Consider the following 21,372-nt stretch of genomic DNA (forward strand, 5'->3'; position numbering starts at 1 on the left):
GTGGACGGCGATGATCATCAGTCTGGGGGCATTGTGTGGACGGTGGTGAGTGTCAGGGTGGGGGCAGTGTGTTAGCGGCGGTGAGGGTCAGGTTGGGGGCGGTGTGTCGAGGGTGGTGAGGGTCAGGCTGGGAGTGGAGTGGTGTTGGACCGTGATGAGAGCCAGGCTGGGGAAGGAGAGAGGGCGGCGGTGAGGTTCATGCTATGGATGGTGTGTGTTCGGATGTGCGGGTCAGGCTGGGGGCAGTGTGTTGAAGGAGGTGAGAGTCAGGCTGGAGGTGGTGTGAGGATGGTCGTGATGGTCAGGCTGGGCGCAATGTGTGGATAGCGGTGAGGTCAGGCAGGGGTGGTGTTTGGGCGGTGGTGAGAGTCAGGCTGGCGGTAGTGTGTTTGCGGCAGTCAGTGTCAGGGTGGGTCCTTGTAAGGGTCAGGCTGAGGGCGATGTTGGACAGCGGTGAGGGTCAAGATTGGGATGGAGTTTGGGAATAAATGAGGCTCTGGCTAGGGGCGGAGTTTGGGCGGGGATGAGGGTCAGGTTGGGGGTGGTGTGTGGACAGCGGAGAGGGTCAGGCTGCGGCAATGTGTGGACGGCAGTGAGAGTCGGGCTGAGGGTGGTGTTGGACAGCAGTGAAGGTCAGGCTCAGGATGGAGTGTGGGCAGCGGTGAGGTTCAGGCTAGGGGTGGAGTTTGGGCGGCGGTGATGGTCAGGCTGGGGAGGTGGTGTATTTGCGCCAGTGAGGGTCAGGCTGGGTGTGGTGTTGGATGGCGGTGATGGTCAGGGTGGGGGCAGAGGGCAGACGGCAGTGAGGATGATGCTGGCGGCGGTGTAAGACAGCAGTGAGGGTCAGGCTGGTGGCAGTGTGTGGACTGCGGTGAGGGTCAGGCTGGTGGCCGTGTATGGACTGCGGTGAGGGTCAGGCTGGGGCGGTATGTGGACTGTGTGAGGGTCAGGCTGACACAGTGTGTGGACAGAAGTGAGGATCAGGCTGGCGGTGTTTGGATGGCAGTGAGGGTTATGCTGGGGTGGTGTTGGATGGTGGCGAGGGTCACGTTGGATGTGGTGTTTGTTAGCGATGGGGTTCAGGCTAGGAGGTAAAAACAATAACTGCAGATGTTGGAAAGCAAATACTGGATTAGTGATGCTGGAAGTGGTCAGGTCCAAACCCCCCTACGACCCACCCTCCCATTCTTGCACTTTCCCCTGCCTCCGCGCGAACTGTAAAACCTGTGCGCACACCTCCTCCCTCACCTCTATCCAAGGCCCTAAAGGAGCCTTCCACATCCATCAAACTTTTACCTGCACATCCACTAATATCATTTATTGTATCCGTTGCTCCCGATGTGGTCTCCTCTATATTGGGGAGACTGGGCGCCTCCTCGCAGAGCGCTTTAGGGAACTTCTCAGGAACACCTGCACTAATCAACCAAACCACCCCGTTGCCCAACATTTCAACTGCCCCTCCCACTCTGCCGAGGACATGGAGGTCCTGGGCCTCCTTCACCGCCGCTCCCTCACCACCAGACGCCTGGAGGAAGAATGCCTCATCTTCAACCTCGGAACACTTCAACCCCAGGGCATTAATGTGGACTTCAACAGCTTCCTCATTTCCCCTTCGCCCACCTCATCCTAGTTTCATACTTCCAGCTCAGCACTGTCTCCTTGACTTGTCTGGACTTGTCCGACCTGCGTATCTCCTTTTCCACCTATCCACTCCACCCTCTCCTCCTTGACCTATCACGTTCATCTCCTCCCCCACTCACCCATTGTACTCAATGCTACTCTCTCCCCACCCCCACCCTCCTCTAGCTTATCTCTCCACGCTTCAGGCTCACTGCCTTTATTCTGATGAAGGGCTTTTGCCCAAAACGTCGATTTCGCTGCTCGTTGGATGCTGCCTGAACTGCTGTGTTCTTCCAGCACGACTAATCCAGTTCAGGCTAGAGCTGTGCAAGGACGGTGGTGAGGGACAAGCTGGTGATGGATAGAGAATGGCGGTGGGATCGGTCTGGGGGCAGAGTGTGGAGGGAGGGGAGTGTCAGGCTGGGGGTGGTTTTGCAAGCCAGTGAGGGTCAGTCTGGGGGTGGTATTGGATGGAGGTGAGTGTCAGGCTGGGGGCGGTGTGTGGACAGCAGTGAGAGTCAGGGTGGGGGCAGTGTGTGGACAGTGGTGAGGTTCAGGCTGGAGGTGGTGTGAGGATGGTGGTGATGGTCAGGATGGGGGCAGTGTGTGGACAGCGGTGAGGGTCAGGCTGGGGGTGGTGTGTTGGCGGCAGTGAGTGTCAGGGTGGGGGCGTTGTGTGGATAACTCTAAGGGTCAGGCTGAGGGCGGTGTTGGACAGCAGTGAGGATCAGGCTGGGAGCGGTGTGTGGACAGCAGTGAGGGTCAGGCTGAGGGAGGTGTTGGACAGCGTTGAGGGTCAGGCTGGTGATGGAGTGTGGATGGCAGTGAGGGTCTGGCCGGGTGCGGTGTGTGAACTGTGGTGAGGGTCAGATTCGAAGCGGAGTTTGAAAGGTGGTGAGGGTCAGGCTGAGGGTGGAATGTGGACGGGGGGTGAGGGCCCGGCTGGGGGCGGTGTGTGGATGGCAGTGCGGGTCAGGCCGGGGGCGGTTTGTGAACTGTGGTGACGGTCGGATTGGGGGCGGAGTTTGAAAAGTGTTCAGGGTCAGGCTGAGGGTGGAATGTGGATGGGGGTGAGGGCCAGGCTAGGAGCGGTGTGTAGATGGTGGAGAACAACAGGCTTGGGGCGGTGTGTGGACGTTAGTGAGGGTAAGGATGGGGCGGAGTTTGAACAGCAGTGAGGACCAGGCTGTGGGTGATGTGTGGACGGTGGTGAGGTTCAGGATTGTGGCAATATGTGGATGGTGGTGTGGGTCATGCTGGGGCTGTGTGTGGACGGAGGTGAGGGTCAGGCTTGTGGCGGTGTGTGGATGTCAGTGAGGGTCAGGCTGGCGCGGTTTTGGATGGCGGCAAGTGTCAGGCTGAGTCAGTGTTTGCCGGCAGTGGGGTTCAGACTGGGGTGTGGTATGTGGACGGTTGTGAGGGCAAGGCTGGGGGTGGTCTGCGGATGGCAGTGAGAGTCTGGGTGGGGTTCGGTGTGTGGACGGTGATGATCATCAGTCTGGGGGCATTGTGTGGACGGTGGTGAGTGTCAGGGTGGGGGCAGTGTGTTGGCAGCAGTGAGGGTCAGGCTGGGGGCATTGTGTCAAGGGTGGTGAGGGTCAGGCTGGGAGTGGTGTTGGACCGTGGTGAGAGCCAGGCTGGGGAAGGAGAGAGGGCGGCGGTGAGGTTCCTGCTAGGGATAGTGTGTGTGGTCGGATGTGCGGGTCAGGATGGGGGCAGTGTGTTGACGGAGGTGAGAGTCAGGCTGGAGGTGGTGTGAGGATGGTCATGATGGTCAGGCTGGGCGCAATGTGTGAATAGCGTTGAGGTCAGGCGGGGGTGGGGTTTGGGCGGTGGTGAGAGTCAGGCTGGGGGTAGTGTGTTTGCGGCAGTGAGTGTCAGGGTGGGTCCTTGTAAGGGTCAGGCTGAGGGCGGTGTTGGACAGCAGTGAGGGTCAGCTTGGGATGGAGTTTGGGAAGCAATGAGGCTCTGGCTAGTGGCGCAGTTTGGGCGGGGATGAGGGTCAGGTTGGGGGCGGTGTGTGGACAGCAGAGAGGGTCAGGCTGCGGCAATGTGTGGACGGCAGTGAGGGTCAGGCTGAGGGTGGTGTTGGACAGCGGTGAAGGTCAGGCTCAGGATGGAGTGTGGATAGCGGTGAGGTTCAGGCAAGGGGTGGAGTTTGGGCGGCGGTGATGGTCAGGCTGGGGAGCTGGTGTGTTGGCGCCAGTGAGGGTAAGGCTGGGGTGGTTTTGGATGGCGGCAAGGGTCAGCCTATGTCGATGTTTGCCGGCGGTGGGGGTCAGCCTGGGGTGTGGTGTGTGGACGTTTGTGATGGCAAGGCTGGGGGCGGTGTGCAGATGGCAGTGAGGATCTGGCTGGGGTTTGGTGTGTGGACGGCGATGATCATCAGTCTGGGGGCATTGTGTGGACGGTGGTGAGTGTCAGGGTGGGGGCAGTGTGTGGACGGTGGTGAGGGTCAGGCTGGGTGTGGTTTGTCGAGGGTGGTGAGGGTCAGGCTGGGAGTGGTGTTGGACCGTGGTGAGAGCCAGGCTGCGGAAGGAGAGTGGGCGGCGGTGAGGTTCATGCTAGGGATGGTGTGTGGTCAGCAGTGCGGGTCAGGCTTGGGGCAGTGTGTTGAAGGAGGTGAGAGTCAGGCTGGAGGTGGTGTGAGGATGGTCGTGATGGTCAGGCTGGGCGCAATATGTGGATAGCGGTGAGGTCAGGCGGGGGCGGTGTTTGGGCGGTGGTGAGAGTCAGGCTGGGGGTAGTGTGTTTGCGGTAGTGAGTGACAGGGTGGGTCCTTGTGTGGGCAATGCTAAGGGTCAGGCTGAGGGCAGTGTTGGACAGTGGTGAGGGTCAAGCTTGGGATGGAGTTTGGGAAGCAATGAGGCTCTGGCTAGGGGCGGAGTTTGGGCGGGGATGAAGGTCAGGTCGGGGGCGGTGTGTGGATAGTGGAGAGGATCAGGCTGGTGCAGTGTGAGGAAGGCAGTGAGGGTCAGGCTGAGGGAGGCATTGGACAGCTTTGAGGGTCAGGCTGGGGATGGAGAATGGGTGGTAGTGAAGCTCAGGCTAGCTGCGGTGTTCGGTGGCAGTGAGGGTCAGGCTGGGGGTGGTATTTGGATGCCGGTGAGGTCAGGCTGGAGGCAGTGTCTATGGGGCTGTCAGGGTGAGGCTGGGCACGTTGTGTCAGGTTGGGGGAGCTGTCTGTGCATGTTGGTGAGGGTGAGGCTGGGGCAGTTTTCGAAGGCAGCAAGGGTCAGGCTGGGTCTTTGTTTGACGGCGGTGAGGTTCAGGCTGGGGCGCGGTGTGTGGACGATGGTGAGTGTAAGTCTGGGGACAGTGTATGGATGGCGGTGTGGGTCTGGTTGGGATTGGTTGTGAGGATAGCAGTGAGCATCAGGGTGGGGGTGGTGTTGGAGAGTGGTGAGGGTCAGGCTGGAGATGGAGTGTGGTCGGCGCCGCGGTTCAGGCTGGGGGTAGTATTGGACAGCCGTGATGGTTAGGATGGAGTGTGGGAAGTGGTGAGGCTCAGGCTAGGGGTGGCATTGGACGGCTGTGAGAGTCAGATGAGGGCGGAGTTTGGGCGATGTGGGGAGATAGGCTGGGGGCGTTGTGGGGACCGTGGTGAAGGTCAGAATGCGGGCGGCATGTAGACTGCAGTGAGGGTTAGGCTCGTGGTGGTGTGTGTGGGACAGAGAGGGTAAGTCTGGGGGCATTGTTGCACGACGGTGAGTGTCAGGCTGGGGGTGGTGTAATGACGGTGGTAAGGGTCGGGAAGGGGGCTGTGTGTGGACAGTGGAGAGGATCAGGCTGGGAGCAGTGCATGGACAACAGTGAGGTTCAGGCTGAGGGTGGTGTTGGACAGCGGTGAGTGTATGGCTGGGGATGGTGTGTGGGCAGTGTTTGGACACCCGTGAAGGTCAAGCTGGGGGCGTTGCATGGGTGGCTGTAAGGGTCAGGCTGGGGGCGATGCGTGGGCGGTGGTGACGGTCAGACTGGGAGCAGTAGTTGGATGGCGGTGAGCTTCAGGCTGGAGGCAGTGTGTGTGGGGTGGTCAGGGTGAGGTGTGGGGTGGTCAGCGGTGTGTGGATGGCAGTGAGGGACATGCCGGGGGCAGTGCGTGGATCATGGTGAGGGTCAGAATGCGGGCGGAGTTTGAACATCGGTGAGGGTCAGGCTGGGGGCAGTGTGTGGGATGGCGGTGAAAGTCAGGATGGGGGCGGAGTTTGAACAGCGGGGAGGTTCAGGCTGGAGGTGGTGTATGGACGGCAGTGAGGGTCAGGCTGCGGGCGGCATGTGGACGGCAGTGAGGGTTAGGCTATTGGTGGTGTGTGTGGGAATGAGAGGGTAAGGCTGTGGGCGGGTGTGGACAGTGGTGAGGGTCAGGCTGGGGGCGGTGTGAGGATGGTGGAGAGGGTCAGGCTCGGGGCGGTGTGTGGATGGAGGTGAGGGTTGGACTGGGGGTATAGTGAGGACGGTAGTGAGGGACAGGCTGGGGGCAGTGTGAGGACGGTGGCGAGGTTCAGGCTGAGGGCAGTGTATGGATGGTGGTGGGAGTCAGGCTGGGGGCAGTGTGTTGACAACGGTGAGGGTCAGGCTGAGGGCGGTGTATGGACGGTGGTGAGTGTCAGGCTGTGGGTAGTGTGTGGATGGTGGTGAGGGTCAGGTTGGGAGCAGTGGGTGGAAGGCAGTGAAGGACAGGCTGGGGCTGGTGTTGGACAGCAGTGAGGTTCTGACAGGGGTGTTGGTGTGTGAGTGCCGGTGAGGGTCAGGCTTGGGGCGATGTGTAGTCTACAGAGCAGGTCAGGCTGTGGCGCTGTTGGATGGCGGTGAGGTTCAGGCTGGAGGTGGTGTTTGAAGGCAGTGGGAGTTAGGCTGGGGGCAATGTGAGGACCGTGGTGAGTGTCAGGCTGGGGATGGAGTGAGGACCGAGGTGAGGTTCAGGCTGGGGGAAGAGTGAGAATGGAGGTGAGGGTCATGCTGGCGGCAGTGTGAGGACGGTGGAGAGGGTTAGGCTGGGGGCATTGTGTGGACTGCAGTGAGGGTCAGACTGAGGGTGGTGTTTGAAGGCGGTGGGCATCAGGCTAAGGGAAGTGTGTGAATGGAGGAGACGGTCAGGTTGGGGGCTGTGGGTTGAAGGCGGTGAGCGCCAGGCTGGAGGCGGTGTTGGACAGCATAGAGGGTCAGGCTGGGGCAGTGTCAGACAGCGGTGGGGGTCAGGCTGGGGGTGGTGTGTGGACGGTAGTGAGAGTCGGGCTGGGGGTGGTGTGTGGACTGCGGTGTGGGTCAGGCTGGGGCAGTGTGGATGGAGATGAGGGTCAGGTTGGTGTGGTGTTCGACTGTGGCGAGGGTCACACTGGAGGCGGTGGTTGATGGTGGTGGGGGTCATGCTGGGGGCGGTGCGAGGACTGTGGTGAGGGTCAGGCTGGGGGCGGTGTGTGGATGGTTGTGAGGGTCAGGCTGGGGTAGTGTTTGATGGCAGAGAAAGCTAGACTTGGGGCGGTGTTTGGGCGGTGTTGGACGACGGCGAGGGTCAGGCTGGGGGCGGTATTGGATGGAGGTGAGGGTCAGGCTGGGGGCAGTATGTCATTGGCAGTGACGGTCAGGCTGGGGGCAGTATGTCGTTGGCAGTGAGGGTCAGGCTAGGTGTAGGATGTCGTGGGCAGTGAGGGTCAGGCTGGGGGCAGGATGTCATGGGCAGTGAGGGTCAGGCTGGGGGCAGTTTGTGGACGCAGTGAGAGTCATTGTGGGGCTGTGGGTGGCCGGCGGTGAAGGTCAGGCTAGGAGCAGTGCATGGATGGGTAACGATCAGGCTGGGGAAAGTGTGTGGATGGACATGAGGGTCAGGCTGGGGGCAGTGTGAGGACAGTGGTGAGTGTCAGGGTGGGGGTGGTGTTGAACAGTGGTGAGGGTCAGGCTGGTGATGGAGAGTGGGTGGCGGTGAGATTCAGGCTCGGAACAGTGTGTGGTCGGCGGTGTGGATTAGGCTTGGGGCGGTATGTGGATGGAGGAGAGGGTCAAGCTGGGGATGGTGTGAGGATAGCGGTGAGGGTCAGGTGGGGGAGGTGTTTGGGCGGCGGTGAGGGTCAGGGTGGGGGTGGTGTATGGACAGTGGAGAGGGTCAGGCTGGGGAAGTTTGTTGACGGCGTTGACAGACTGGCTGAGGGCGGTGTTGTACATCAGTGAGGGTAAGTCTGGGGATGGAGCATGGGTAGTGGTGAGAGTCAGGCTGGGGGCATTGTTGGACTGCGGTGAGTGTCAGGCTGAGGGTAGTTGTGGACACCTGTGAAGGTCAGGCTAGGGGTGGTGTATGGGTGGTGGTGAGGGTCAGACTGGGGGCGATGTGTGGGCATTGGTTGGGTCAGACTGGGGGCGGTATGTCGACGGGGATGATGTTCAAGCTGGAAGCAGTGTGTGTGGGGTGGTCAGGGTTAGGCTGGTGTCGGTGTGTGGATGGTGGTTTGTGTCAGGCTTGGGGGTGGTTTGTAGATGGTGGTGAGGGTCAGGCCGGGGGCGGTGTGCGGAAAGTGGTGATTGTCAGGATGGGGGCGGAGTTTGAACAGCAGTGTGGGTCAGGCTGGGGGCGCTGTGTGTACGGTGGTGAGGGTCAGGCTGGGGGCGGTGTGTGGACGATGGTGAGGGCCAGGCTGGGGGCGGTGTGTGGACGGTGGTGAGTTCAGCCTGGCGGTGGTGTGTGGACGGCAGTGAGGGTCAGGCTGGCAACGATGTGTGGATGGTGGTGAGAGACAGGCTGGGGCGTTGTTGGATGGTGACGACGGTCAGGCTAGAGGCGGTGTTTGACGGCGGTGGGATTCAGGCTGGGGGTGGTGTGTGGACAGTAGTGAGGGTCAGTCTGGGGATGGTGTGTAAATGGTGGTGAGGGTCAGGCTGGAGGCAGTGTGTGGACAGCACTGAGGGTCAGGCGGGGGATGGAGTGTAGGAGGTGGTGAGGCTCAGGCTAGGGGCGGTGTTGGACAGCGGTGAGGGGCAGGCAGGGCGGAGTTTGGGCGGTGGTGAGGGTCAGCCTTGGCGCAGTGTGTGGACAGCGGAGAGGGTCAGGCTGGGGAAGTGTGTGGAGGGAAGTGAGGGTCAGGCTGATGGCGGTGTTGGACCGCAGTGAGGGTCAGGCTAGGGATGGAGTGAGGGCGGCGATGAGCCTCAGGCTAGGGGCAGTGTTGGATGGTGCTGAGGGTCAGGCTTGGGGTGGTGTGTGGACAGGCTGACGGCAGTGTTGGACAGTGGTGAGAGTCAGGCTAGGGATGGAGTTTGGGGAGCAGAGAGGCTCAGGCTAGAGGCGGTGTTAGACGGTGGTGAGGGTCAGGCTGCAGCGATATGTGGGAATTGGTGAGGGTCAGACTAGGGTGATGAGTGGGTATTGGTGACGGTCAGACAAGGGGCGGTATGTGGGCGTTGGTGAGGGTCAGACAAGGGGCGGTATGTGGGCATTGGTGAGGGTCAGACTGGGGCGATGTGTGGGCGTTGGTGAGGGTCAGACTGGGGCGATGTGTGGGCGTTGGTGAGGGTCAGACTGGGGCGATATGTGGTTGGGGGTGATGTTCAGGCTTGTGGTAGTGTGCATGGGGCAATCAGGGTGAGGCTGGTGTTGGTGTGTGTACGGTGTGATGTCATGCTGGGGGCGGTGTGTAGACAGAGGAGAGGGTCAGGCTGGGGGCGGAGTGTGGATGGCAGTGAGGGTCAGGCTGGGGGCGGTGTGTGGACAGTGGTGATGTCAGGCTGGCGGCGATGTGGGGATGGCAGTGGGGGTCAGGCTGGGGATGGAGTGTGGGAGGCAGTGAGGCTCAGGCTAGAGGCGGTGTTGGCCGGTGGTGAGGGTCGGGGGGGGCGGAGTTTGGGCGGTGGTGAGGGTCAGGCTGGGGGTGGAGTTTGAACAACGGTGAGGGTAAGGCTGGGAGCGGTGTGTGGACGGCAGTGAGGACCAAGCTGGGGGCAGTGTTTGGACAGCAGAGAGGGTCAGGCTGTGGGATTGTGTGGAGGGAAGGGAGGGTCAGGCTAAGGGTGGTGTTGGACTGTGGTGAGGGTCAGGCTGGGGACGGTGTGTGGATGGTGGTGAGGGTCAGACTGGGGGCGGTATGTGGATGGCGGTGAGGTTCAGGCTTAGGGCAGTGTGTGAGGGGCGGTCAGGATGAGGCTGGGGTCAGTGTGTGGATGGTGTGATGTCAGGGTCGTGACTGTGTGTGGACAGTGGTGATGTCAGGCTGGGGGCGGTGTGTAGACTGAGGTGTGATTCAGGCTGGGGGCAGTGTGTGGATGGTGATGAGGGTCAGGCCGGGGGCTGTGTGTGGATTGTGGTGAGGATCAGATTAGGGGCGGAGTTTGAAAAGCGGTGAGGGTCAGGCTGAGGGTGGTGTGTGGAGGGAAGTGAGGGTCAGGCTGACGGCGGTGTTGGACAGCGGAGAGGGTCAGGCTGGGGATGGAGTGTGGTTGGCGATGAGGCTCAGGCTAGGGGCAGTGTTGGTTGGTGCTGAGGGCCAGGCTGGGGGAGGTGTGTGGACGCGTGTGAAGGTCAGGCTGGGGCAGTGTGTGGAGGGAAGTGAGGGTCAGGGTGATGGCGGTGTTGGGCAGCAGTGAGGGTCAGGCTAGGGGCGGTGTTGGATGGTGGTGAGGGTCAGGCTGCGGCGATATGTAGGCGTTGGTGAGGGTCTGACAGGGAGTGGTGTGTGGGCCTTGGTGAGGGTCAGACTAGGGTGATGTGTGGGCATTGGTGAGGGTCAGACTAGGGGCGGTATGTGGGCGTTGGTAAGGGTCAGACTGGGGCGATGTGTGGGCGTTGGTGAGGGTCAGACTAGGGGCGATGTGTGGGCGTTGGTGAGGGTCAGACTGGGTGCGGTATGTGGTTGGGGGTGAGGTTCAGGCTTGTGTGTGTGGGGCAATCAGGGTGAGGCTCGTGTCGACATGTGGACGGTGTAATATCAGGCTGGAGGCGGTGTGTAGACAGAGGTGAGGGTCAGGCTGGGGGCAGTGTGTGGACAGTGGTGATGTCAAGCTGGGGGCGGTGAGTAGATGGAGGTGAGAATCGGGCTGGGGGTGGTGTGTGGATGGTGGTGAGGGTCAGATTCGGGGCAGAGTTTGAAAAGCAATGAGGGTCAAGCTGAGGGTGGTGCGTGGACGGGGGTGAGGGCCAGGCTGGGGGCGGTGTGGGGCTGGTAGTGAGTTCAGGCTGGCAGCGAAGTGTAAACAGCGGTGAGACTCAGGCTTTCGGCGGTGTGTGGATGGAGGTCAGGTTCAGGCTGGCGGCGATATGTGGACGGCAGTGAGGATCAGGCTGGAGCGGTGTGTGGACGGAGGTGAGGGTCAGGCTGGTGGTGGTGTGTGGATGGTGGTTAGGGTCAGCCTGGGGCGATGTTGGAAGGTGGCGATGGTCAGGCTGGATGCGGTGTTTGAATGTGGTGGTGTTCAGGCTGGGGGCGGTGTGTGGACTGTGGTGATGGTCAGGATGGGGGCAGAGTTTGAACAACGGTGAGGTTCAGGCTGGCAGCAATGTGTGGACGGAGGTGAGTGTCAGGCTGATGGCGGTGTGTGGTTGGCAGTGAGGATCAGGCTGGGGCGGTATTGGATGACAGTGAGCGTCACGCTGGAGGTGGTGTTTGATGGCAGTGGGTTGTCAGTGTGGGTGTGGTGTGAGGACGGTGGTGAGAGACAGGCTGGGGATGGACTGAGGATGGTGGTGAGTGTCGGGCTGGGGGCAGTGTGTGGTTGGAGGTGAGGGCCAGGCTGGGGTGGTTTTGGATGGTGGAGAGGTTGAGACTGGGGGCGGTGTGAGGACAGAGATGAGGGTCAGGCTGGGGCGGTGTTGGATGGCGGTGAGGGTCAGGCTGGGAGTGGTGCTGGACATCGGTGATGGCCAGGCTTTGGGCAGTGTGTGGATGGTAGTGAGAGTCAGGGTGGGGCGGTGTGAAGACGGTGGTGAGGGTCAGGCTGGGGGCGGTGTGTGGATGGTGGTGATGATCAGGCTGTGGGCAGTGTGTGGGCTGCGGTGAGAGTCAGGGTGGGGCTGTGTGCGGACGGCAGTGAGAGTCAGGTTGGGGGCAGTGTGCAGACAGTGATGAGGGTCAGGTTGGGGGCAGTGTGCAGACGGAGGTGAAGGTCAGGCTGGGGGTTTGTGTGTCGATGGTGGTGAGGGTCAGGCTGGGGACCAGGCGAAGCAATGGTTCTGGCACAAACCACCACCAATCCACTAACACCTGATGCGTGGAGTAGGAACGTCTCATATTCTGCCTTCGGACCATACAACCACAAGATAAATGTGTCCTTGAACAGCTTCCTCATTTCACTTTCTCCCACATTATAACAGTCGGAAGCCTCCAACTTGGCAGTGCTCTCTTGACCCGTCGGTCAAACACCCCTCTGAGCTATCACCTTCTCCCTCACTTTCATCTACCTGTCGCTTTCCCAGATACTTTACCACCAACAGAACTCCCCTCCCACTTAGATCCCCTCCCCGACCTACAAGCCTCATTCCTGATGAAGGGCTCATGCCCGGAACGTTGATTCTCCTGCTGCTCCACGGATGCTGCTTGACATGCTGTGCTTTTGAAGCACTACACTGTCGCCACTGCAAAGACAGATGAGCTCGGCTGAGTCTCGTCATCTAACAGTGGGGAAAGCTGAGCTAGGAACTGATTAACGTGCACAGAAAGGGGATCGATATATGTGATAGGAATAAACTTCTTACGGGAAGGATTAAAACCGTTTGTCTGGAACTCACTGTAAATCCAAGAGTCATCAGAACATTTCCGGAGTATTTAGGTGAACACTTGAAGAATTAGCCCTTAATGACGAGGTACTGGAAAGTGGGGCAAGGATAAACAGATGTTCAATGAAAGACTTGAAACCGTATCATTGGGTGGAGCAAAATGGAGGCTAGCGCAGCTCTGTGGCGAAATGAAAGATGTTTTAGACTTCCACTGCGTTGTTAAGATTGCGATTCAAAATTTGTTTGAGTCCCACCAGATTCCGAGTTTAGAACATAGAATATAGAACAATACAGCACAGAATAGGCCCTTCGCCCCTCGAAGTTGCGCCAATCTCTGAACTGTTCTCACTTCGTCTCCCTACATTATCCAAAATCATCCATGTGCGTATCAATTTATTTCACATTTCAGCTGAATCAATGATTGTTCGACTGATTCATCGTCAAGTCCAGTTATCTGGAGTTCTCGTCCCTGATACTGACCAGAGGAGATTCCTCACGTTCTTGGTGGTGAGCTTTGAGGGAATCGTATCATTTGAAACATGATCAGACCAGAATCGGCTGCTCATTCAGAAAACCCACTGTAGAAGCCCACTGTCTCTAAACACATTTCCCACCCACAGTTGCACAGAATTTTTCGGTTTATTCAGTGTCTTTTTCCCATTGGGTGACAGGTTGATGTGGATGGGGTGGGAAAAGTGATTTGTTCCACTTATTCCTCATCTATCCCACCATCCCATTAAACCCCTTAATTACTTTTCACTTTGTTTTATCTCCGAGTAAATCTTATTTCCATCGTCTCGAACGATTTTGTATCAAGGGAACTCTCACCATATCTTTCCTAACCATATTCCAACCCCAACTCCTTGTATTTCATTCTGTTTTTATATCCAGGTAAATTTCGTACTGAGAAATGATGTTGGGTCTAATTCAACGCATGAAAACTGACCACTATGCTATGAAATCTCATTGCCGGTACGGGAAAGATGTGGGCTGTTTCACCGATAGCTGAATGGGTTGGCTGCAGCAACATTGGTTCAAATCGCAGTCACATAGGTGAAAGTTGTGCTCATGTTAGTTTGTCCTCAACGTATGCTGAAGTAACACAGTATGTCTTAATATTGTAAGACATACATAAGGGGGCGTGTTGAGTGTGAGGATATGAGATCAGAGTAGTTTTGATTAATGTAGACCAGAGATTGTTCAAATCTCAGGCTCATGAGATTGACAGAGAGCGATGCTGAGCGAAATAGATTGTCTTGGCAAATACCAGTGTTATGAAGTTGTGGGTGCAATGTACCTTAAAGGGTGCTGAAATTTCTGGCTAACACAAGGAGTCCAGAACAAGGTAACAACATAACATTTGGTCGAAACAACTAACAGCTTTGTTACATGGATAAAAAAACAAATTCGAATTCGCCTAGTCAGTTTAAATTATTCCCCAATCAAGTTTGAATATGGTATTTCAACAATGTTAATATCAGTGAAACGATCCGATGGTTTGTGGAACAAATATCAGACATGTTGAACAGTTACCCAGAGTGGCAAAGAACAGCAAAGAGAACAGGTAAAAGATCAACAGATGTCGGATGTTAGTAAGATCTCCGAGAGGTGCCTATCTGGAGAAAGAGCATAGAAAAAAAGCATCAACACTGACCTGGAGAGAAAATCTACAGAGGAAGATACAAAGAGAAGATTCGACAACTGGCTGGTTTTAAAATTTGAATATTTTTGTAAATATTAATGAGGTCGGGGTTGGGAAAGGCTTTTCAGACCAGAATTGTAGAACAGAAGGTTAAGCACAGGTTTAGAGAAAGGAGGTGTAAGTAATTGTAAGTAAATTATTCTGTGTAAAATGTAAAAAAAAATAAAGTTGTTATTTTTAACTTTAAATACTAATTTTTGCTATAGTTCTTTGCCTCTTGGATTTTAACAGAATACAGCACAGGTTGAATGCTTTCTGTGTTGCTGGTTTACATTAGCAGAGAGGGTTTACCCTGTTACGTAACACCAGTTACTGTGGTTGCTTTGCTGTTTCGCTCATTTGTGCATTTTGCCTCATTAACGATTTTGAAGTTGTCCCCTCGATGCATAAGGTCCATGCTTTTGCTCCATTGTACAAAAGGTGCAGTGTGTCTAAGCTACATTAACATCCGACGCTGATTCAATCTATCTTTCCTGGTATTGACCCATGGAAGAAGCACTGCGCACTCTCCTCGAGTTTGGAAAACAATTCCCTCAAAGATAATGTAACATCCCCGCATTCAAGAGGATTTCATTGCATTGCCTTCAATTCCTCACAGAATCTGATTCAACAAGTTTTGTCACTGAGTCATTTAATTTTTTGAGTTCAAATCATGTGAACAAATGGTCACAGTTGGAGAGTGCTGGTCCCATCAAACAGAGGTCAGACCATATTCTGTGCACTGTACTCTGCTGTTCATCATTTCACTAATAGCATCTATGCTCTGCAAACTTTTCACGCCTGTTTTAAGAAGCAAGATAAACAGTTCCTGGTTCCTACTTTTGTTGTCACACAGACCAAGATTGTAAATTATGGAAACATGCACTGGTCGAGACTGTCTGCTCTCCCAAATCCCTTTTCTCCCCAGCAGGTGGTAAGATGCTGGTCTGAATCGCTTTCGTCTGTTCCCTGTCACTCTAGGATGATGTGAGCTGTGAAAACTCTTCTCTGAGCTGGGGCTAACGTGGTTAAGTTTATACACATCAGGTGCAATGTGCCTGAGCGACAGGGATCGCTGCAGTAACTTTCTGTGCTGATTCAGGCAGCAGAGCCCTCGCTGTGAATTCGAGAAGTACACAGGCACTGTTCTCGATTACTGGCAGAGATTTTCTCTTTCCCAGCATTTCTGTACATTTCTATCTGTCTCAGATGGAATTATTTGGACAAGGTTCCCAAAAGAATATGAGTTCCTGTGCATGCAAGATCACCCTTTAGTATAGCTTTCCAGTATTTCATAACTCCCACTCCCACGAGCCCCCTCCCCCGCTGCAGAAGCCTGTGTTTGATAGGAAGCTGAAGAGAGCATTCACCTTGCTCTCCCACAACACTGATTGCCAATAGAAGATGAGTTCGTCCAACTGCCAGCGGGGGAAGGGCTACCGCAGCCTCCTGGGAAACGGGAGTCAGAATAGCAAGGAGCTATTATTAAAACTCAGTGCTGCCTTCACTCCGAAACTAAAGAAAAAGCCTTTTTTAAACAAAGAGACTCACCTGATTTATAGATCACACTTAAGGTGCGGTTCTGTCTCATTGGTTTTGGGTGTGGTATCGCCTCGGATGGGTGATGTACGTGCGAGAAGTGACACTGGAGCCCTGGAGTTTTTGAGCCCGGTCCCATTTTTGACTCAGAAAATATGATTTCGATGAGGTCGAGGTTAGATAAAGATACTGAATCTTCGAGACAGACACCAGCAGCTTCTTTTATGCCGTTACTAGACTGAGAAATATATTCTACAACTTCAAATGATGCTGATCCTGTTAATGTGGATCTTGCTGAGCGCACGTCCTGTACGGAGTAACCTGAATGCCTTTATTTTCTCACGCTGTGTTCTGCATGTCCTTGATTACTATGATCTGCCTTTACCAATTACAAAAGTTTTCACTCCACTCAGGTAAATGTGACAATCAATCAATCAAATATAATCAATCAATCGAATGCCACAGACATTTCCTAATTGTTTGGATCCAGCACAGCGAAGGTGGGCTGTATGGCCTCACTTTGCACTATTTCGTGATTCTGAGTGAAATCACAATTAAACCAACAGAATGTGGGAAGTTACTCACAGGTTATATTGACACAGCCGGGACACCTACGCGCCACAATAATAGTGAAGACCTCCTTGAAATCATCCTCTGAGGCACATGTCACACACCAGATTAAAAGCTGAAGACCGCGGGAAACTGCTGTAGCCAGTGCTAACAGAGCGATCCAGCGGGAGCATACTGGGCTCATAACCCAGAAATTAATGGATTGAAAACATCCTCTGCTCGTTGACAATTCCAGGTTTCAGTGTGTGTACTGCCCGGCCAGTGTTCCTCTATTACATAGCTCCATTCAGCATATTGCATGTTGTTTCAATTTCCACTTCCTTTCTCTCAATGTATCTGAAATGAATATTGTGTACTGATACACTTGCCAAATTTACACAGGTGAGGAAACACATTTGTGAATGTCTGGAAGCTCTTTTCCTGTTTTCTATCTTTCTTCTCTGATTTGATTCGCAAAATCACTTGCCAGAGCTGGGAATAAACTGGTGTAGGTAAGATATATCAGTTGCAGAATGCTCTATGCGCATGACGCCCTGCATTTAGTCCCAACGCTGTTTCACACAGCGAAATGGAAAGCCATGAATGACAATTGGATCATCTTGTTGGAAGCAGGATTACGACACAGACACAGTTCTGCATTATTAGGACATGCATCACCAGTTATGAATAACCACAGAGATATACAGGTGACACAGAGTCGCAGTGGACTCGATGGGCTGAACGGTTTCTGCCGGCGCGTAAGTGATGCCACGCATTGATGCTGTCCCTCTTCCAGTCTCTGGGAGTGGCTGAGGTGAAACAATGTCTCATCTTTAACCCTCCTTCCGTGTTAGATTATCTGCAGCCCCGCCGCTCAGGGCTGTGGGAATGTCTCTCAGTGAGTCAGGGTTTTAGTCGAATTGTCTTCATCTCGGACAGTTGGGGCTCAGATGCTAACAGCTGCCCGATTGCAGCAAAGAGATAGATGTCCCTATTAGAAAACCTTTTCTTCAGGATTGCTGTGTGAAGATGGATTCTGAACACCAAACAGGCTGCACCAAAATGTCCTCACATCAATTTACCTGAGGGAAGAGTATCCGGAGTATATCTATTTCCCACAATCTCAATATCTTTGTCGCTCTCTCAGATAAATGATATTGGGAGAAAGTTCCCAATCGAACTTGCTCATTTCCAGCACTTGAGGGACCTGGTTGTGCCGATGAGAGAGAGCTTTAGAGCGTATTCGCGCTTGCCTCCCCTCACACTGCCTGCAAGTGGGTGGAAATAGATGAATAATCTGCCGATGGACACTGCTCAGTCCAAGCAGAAGGGGTAAAGAGCACCGTCCCGCGAACAAGGAGCGGGAATGAGTAGGTGATATTCTCGAAACTCTCTTGCTGCTTCGGTGAGCAAAGTGGGATGTACTTGGATCTGAGTGACTCTGGGTTGGTTTAGTGTTGGAAATGCAAGAGTGTCTAGGAGTATAATCTTCACTTCGTAACTTGTGTTAATAGTGGCATGTGAGAATTCTTACTTCAAATCGCCTTGGAGTCTTGGTTGTTTGATTTCACTTTTGCCCGGTCGCCCTATCAACTGTTAGGTAAAAAAAGGTGCAAATTATGAAGTTGCACCCCTTGAAATAACTTTGTGCTTTGGGGTCAGAAGTGTGATTGTAGTGGGCATGACACAGTACCATACGTGGTGAAAGCGAAACAAATATTTCAGAATGTTCATACACACAATCCCACTCTGAATAAATCCAGTATCTGGATGATTGCACAGTTCTGAATGTTGACCTTTCGGAAATGGGAACGTGAAATGATTGGAAACAGCGCTGAACAGGTTGATGGGAATGTTGTGGTGTATGAGGAATAGCAACAATAAAGGTCATTTGGAAAGTTGGGACAGTTCTCCTTGGAGAGCAGAAGGCCGAAAGCTGGCTTTGTTGAACCTTTCCAAGTCATGAGTGGTTTAGACACAGGTGAAAAGGGAAGAAAGAATGCTCCCTACGCCTGAATGGACCGAGAACGATTCGGTAGAATTTTAAAGTCATTAGTAAAAGAAGAAAAATGTACATGAGGAGAAACATTTTCACATAGGGAGTGGTTAGGATCTGTAAACCACCGCCTGACATTGACAAAGATACAGTTTCAATCAAGTTATTTAAAAACTAATTCGATGTTTATGTTGAAAGTAAAAGTGTGCAGAGTTACAGGGAGAAGGCAAGAGAATGATACCAAAACAGAAGCACATTTATCTCTGTGGGGAGCCAGCACAGCTAAGATGGTTTGTGACACATAGTGATTCTGAGTGGAATCACAATTCGACCAACAGAATGCAGGGAGTTAAATAACGGTGATATTGGCAAAGTCAGGACACATCTACACAACAGACTATTACCCAGCAGGTACATGTCACAGGGAGGATGGCGCTGTCTGAAAATCCTGCAGGGTGTCCTGCCATCAGGCAGTGTGCACTTCACTTTTCAGATTATACCAGAGTGAGAGCCAGAGAAGGCAAATTGGTTAATTGTACGTTTTGTCAGCACGGGAGTTACGAACAATGAGGGAAAGTGGAAATACTGGTGATTTGTTCGCATTTGAAGTGTTTACGGGAAGCAGGGAGCTGTGGAAGACACAAGGTAAAGCTATTGAGATCTGACTACAAGAGCAGCAAATACGTTGGACAGCGCAGAGGAGATCTTTGAAGTCTTGAATTCTGGTAAATGGGCCTAGCGTGCTTTCATAAGGCCACACTGTTACAAAAGGTAATGTGTCCTTGTCTCTTGGCCTTGTGATGTAGCAAGGCAAATATCACCGTTACACTGCAGGAAATTCCATTTTCCAACGAGAAGGCAGTCAGCATTTAACAAAGGATATATTGCGAAACTTTTCACATAAATTGTTGCAGTCCATCTTAGTTTCTTGTTTTGTTTCCTTCCCACTTGACCTGTCATTGTGCCTGCACTGAAGGTGTTTTGCTTCTTCTGCGTGCCTTTTACCGTCCGAGAGACATGATGAAGCTGTACTGCCCCATCCTCTGATGCATTTTCCACTTCAATTCAGCTTCCCCTAACTTCGTTATCTGATACCTTTCCCCTTGCTTTGATTTTAAGCGCTCGTCTTAGACCCAACCTGTCCTCCTCCAAAATAAATACGAAACTCAGCCACACTGTTATCACTGCAAACCAGCGAAACCTTCATTCTCTGGTCAATCATTACTGCTGTCTCATCTCACATTATCAGCTACCATGCTCTCTGGTGGCTTCTAGAAATCACTATTATTATAAACTGCTGCAACATCCGCCAATATGAAATAAAAACAGAAAGATTCAGGAAATTTTATCATCCACAAACAAACGACAATAAGGAACGTAACTGTTGTGGTTCTGTTCGCCGAGCTGGGAATTTGTCTTGCAAACGTTTCGTCCCCTGTCTAGGTGACATCCTCAGTGCTTGGGAGCTTCCTGTAAAGCGCTTCTGTGCTGTTTCCTCCGGTATTTATAGTGGCCTGTCTCTGCCGCTTCCGGTTGTCAGTTCCAGCTGTCTACTGTAGTGGCCGGTATATTGGGTCCAGGTCGATGTGTTTGTTGATAGAGTCTGTGGATGAATGCCATGCCTCTAGGAATTCCCTGGCTGTTCTCTGTTTGGCTTGCCCTATAATGGTAGCGTTGTCCCAGTCGAATTCATGTTGCTTTTCGTCTGTGTGTGTGGCTACTAAGGATAGCTGGTCGTGTCATTTCGTGGCTAGTTGGTGTTCGTGTATACGGATCGTTAACTGTCTTCCTGTTTGTCCGATGTAGTGTTTTGTGCAGTCCTTGCATCGGATTTTGTACACTACATTAGTTTTGCTCATGTTGAGTATCGGGTCCTTTGTTCTGGTGAGTTGTTGTCTGAGCGTGGCTGTTGGTTTGTGTGCTGTTATGAGTCCTAGTGGTCGCAGTAGTCTGGCTGTCAGTTCAGAAATGCTCCTGATGTATGGTAGTGTTGGTAGTCCTTTGGGTTACGGCATGTCCGTTGTCTCTCCCTTAGGCATCTGTTGATGAAATTGCGAGGGTATCCGTTTTTGGCGAATACCTTGTATAGGTGTTCCTCTTCCTCTTTTTGTAGTTCTGGTGTGCTGCAGTGTGTTGTGGCCCTTTTGAATAGTGTCCTGATGCAGCTTCGTTTGTGTGTGTTGGGGTGGTTGCTTTCATAGTTTAGGACTTGGCACTTAAAGAAAAAATGGCCAAACTAACACACAAAGAAGAGGACACCACAACACACACCTGGGTTAAAAACCTCTCCCACAGACAGCTCACAGACACGGAAAGAACAATACTGGCCAAAGGACTCAAGTACAATCACAGGGATGTCAAGACAGCAGACTTCCTAGCAGCACTAGAATGCACACTCAGGAACAATGGACTGACAGAAGAGACACAACAAACTGTGAGACAAAGTATCGTACCGCTGTTAACAAGAAAAAGACAAACACATAACCTCAACACCAAGGAGAGGGAAGCACTAAAATCACTAAGAAACAATAAGAACATAATTATACTACCAGCAGACAAAGCCTCACAACGCACTTCACGTTCAACAACCAAATAAACGAACAAATCAACGGAACACCCATGGCCTCACCGATCTCTGGACTTATAGCAGAAGCAGTAATGCAAAGGTTAGAACAAACAGTCTTACCACAAATTCAACCCAAACTCTGGGTCAGATACGTGGATGACACCTTTGTTATAATTAAAAACACAGAAATAGAGAACACACACCAGATCATCAATGCCACACTCACAGGAATCTGATTCACTAGAGAGGAAGAAAAGGACAACCAACTCCCATTCCTAGACGTGATGGTACAGAGAACACCGAACGGAGAATTCACCACAAAGGTTTACAGGAAAGTCACACACACAGACCAAGTCCTAAACTATGAAAGCAACCACCCCAACACAGGAAACTCCCAAGCACTGAGGATGTCACCTAGACAGGGGACGAAACGTTTGCAAGACAAATTCCCAGCTCAGCGAACAGAACCACAACAACGAGCACCCGAGCTACAAATCTTCTCCCAAACTTTGAAGGAATGTAACTGTTGGGACAAATGTTAATGCAAGCAGATTGCAAAATCTTAGTCTGAAAATCTTGCTGCAATTGTTTTGCTTTTAATGAGCACACACATTGAGTTCAATGCAGAACCGATCCCCAACTCGGAGAAGGGAATCCTTGGCTTTGAAGATGCGTTGAGAATGTTCACTGGATTCATCCCAGTAATAGGAGGACTGTCCTCTGGGAGC

The sequence above is a fragment of the Chiloscyllium punctatum genome, chromosome 39 (genome assembly GCF_047496795.1).
Source record: "Chiloscyllium punctatum isolate Juve2018m chromosome 39, sChiPun1.3, whole genome shotgun sequence".
NCBI classification, from domain to species: domain Eukaryota; kingdom Metazoa; phylum Chordata; class Chondrichthyes; order Orectolobiformes; family Hemiscylliidae; genus Chiloscyllium; species Chiloscyllium punctatum.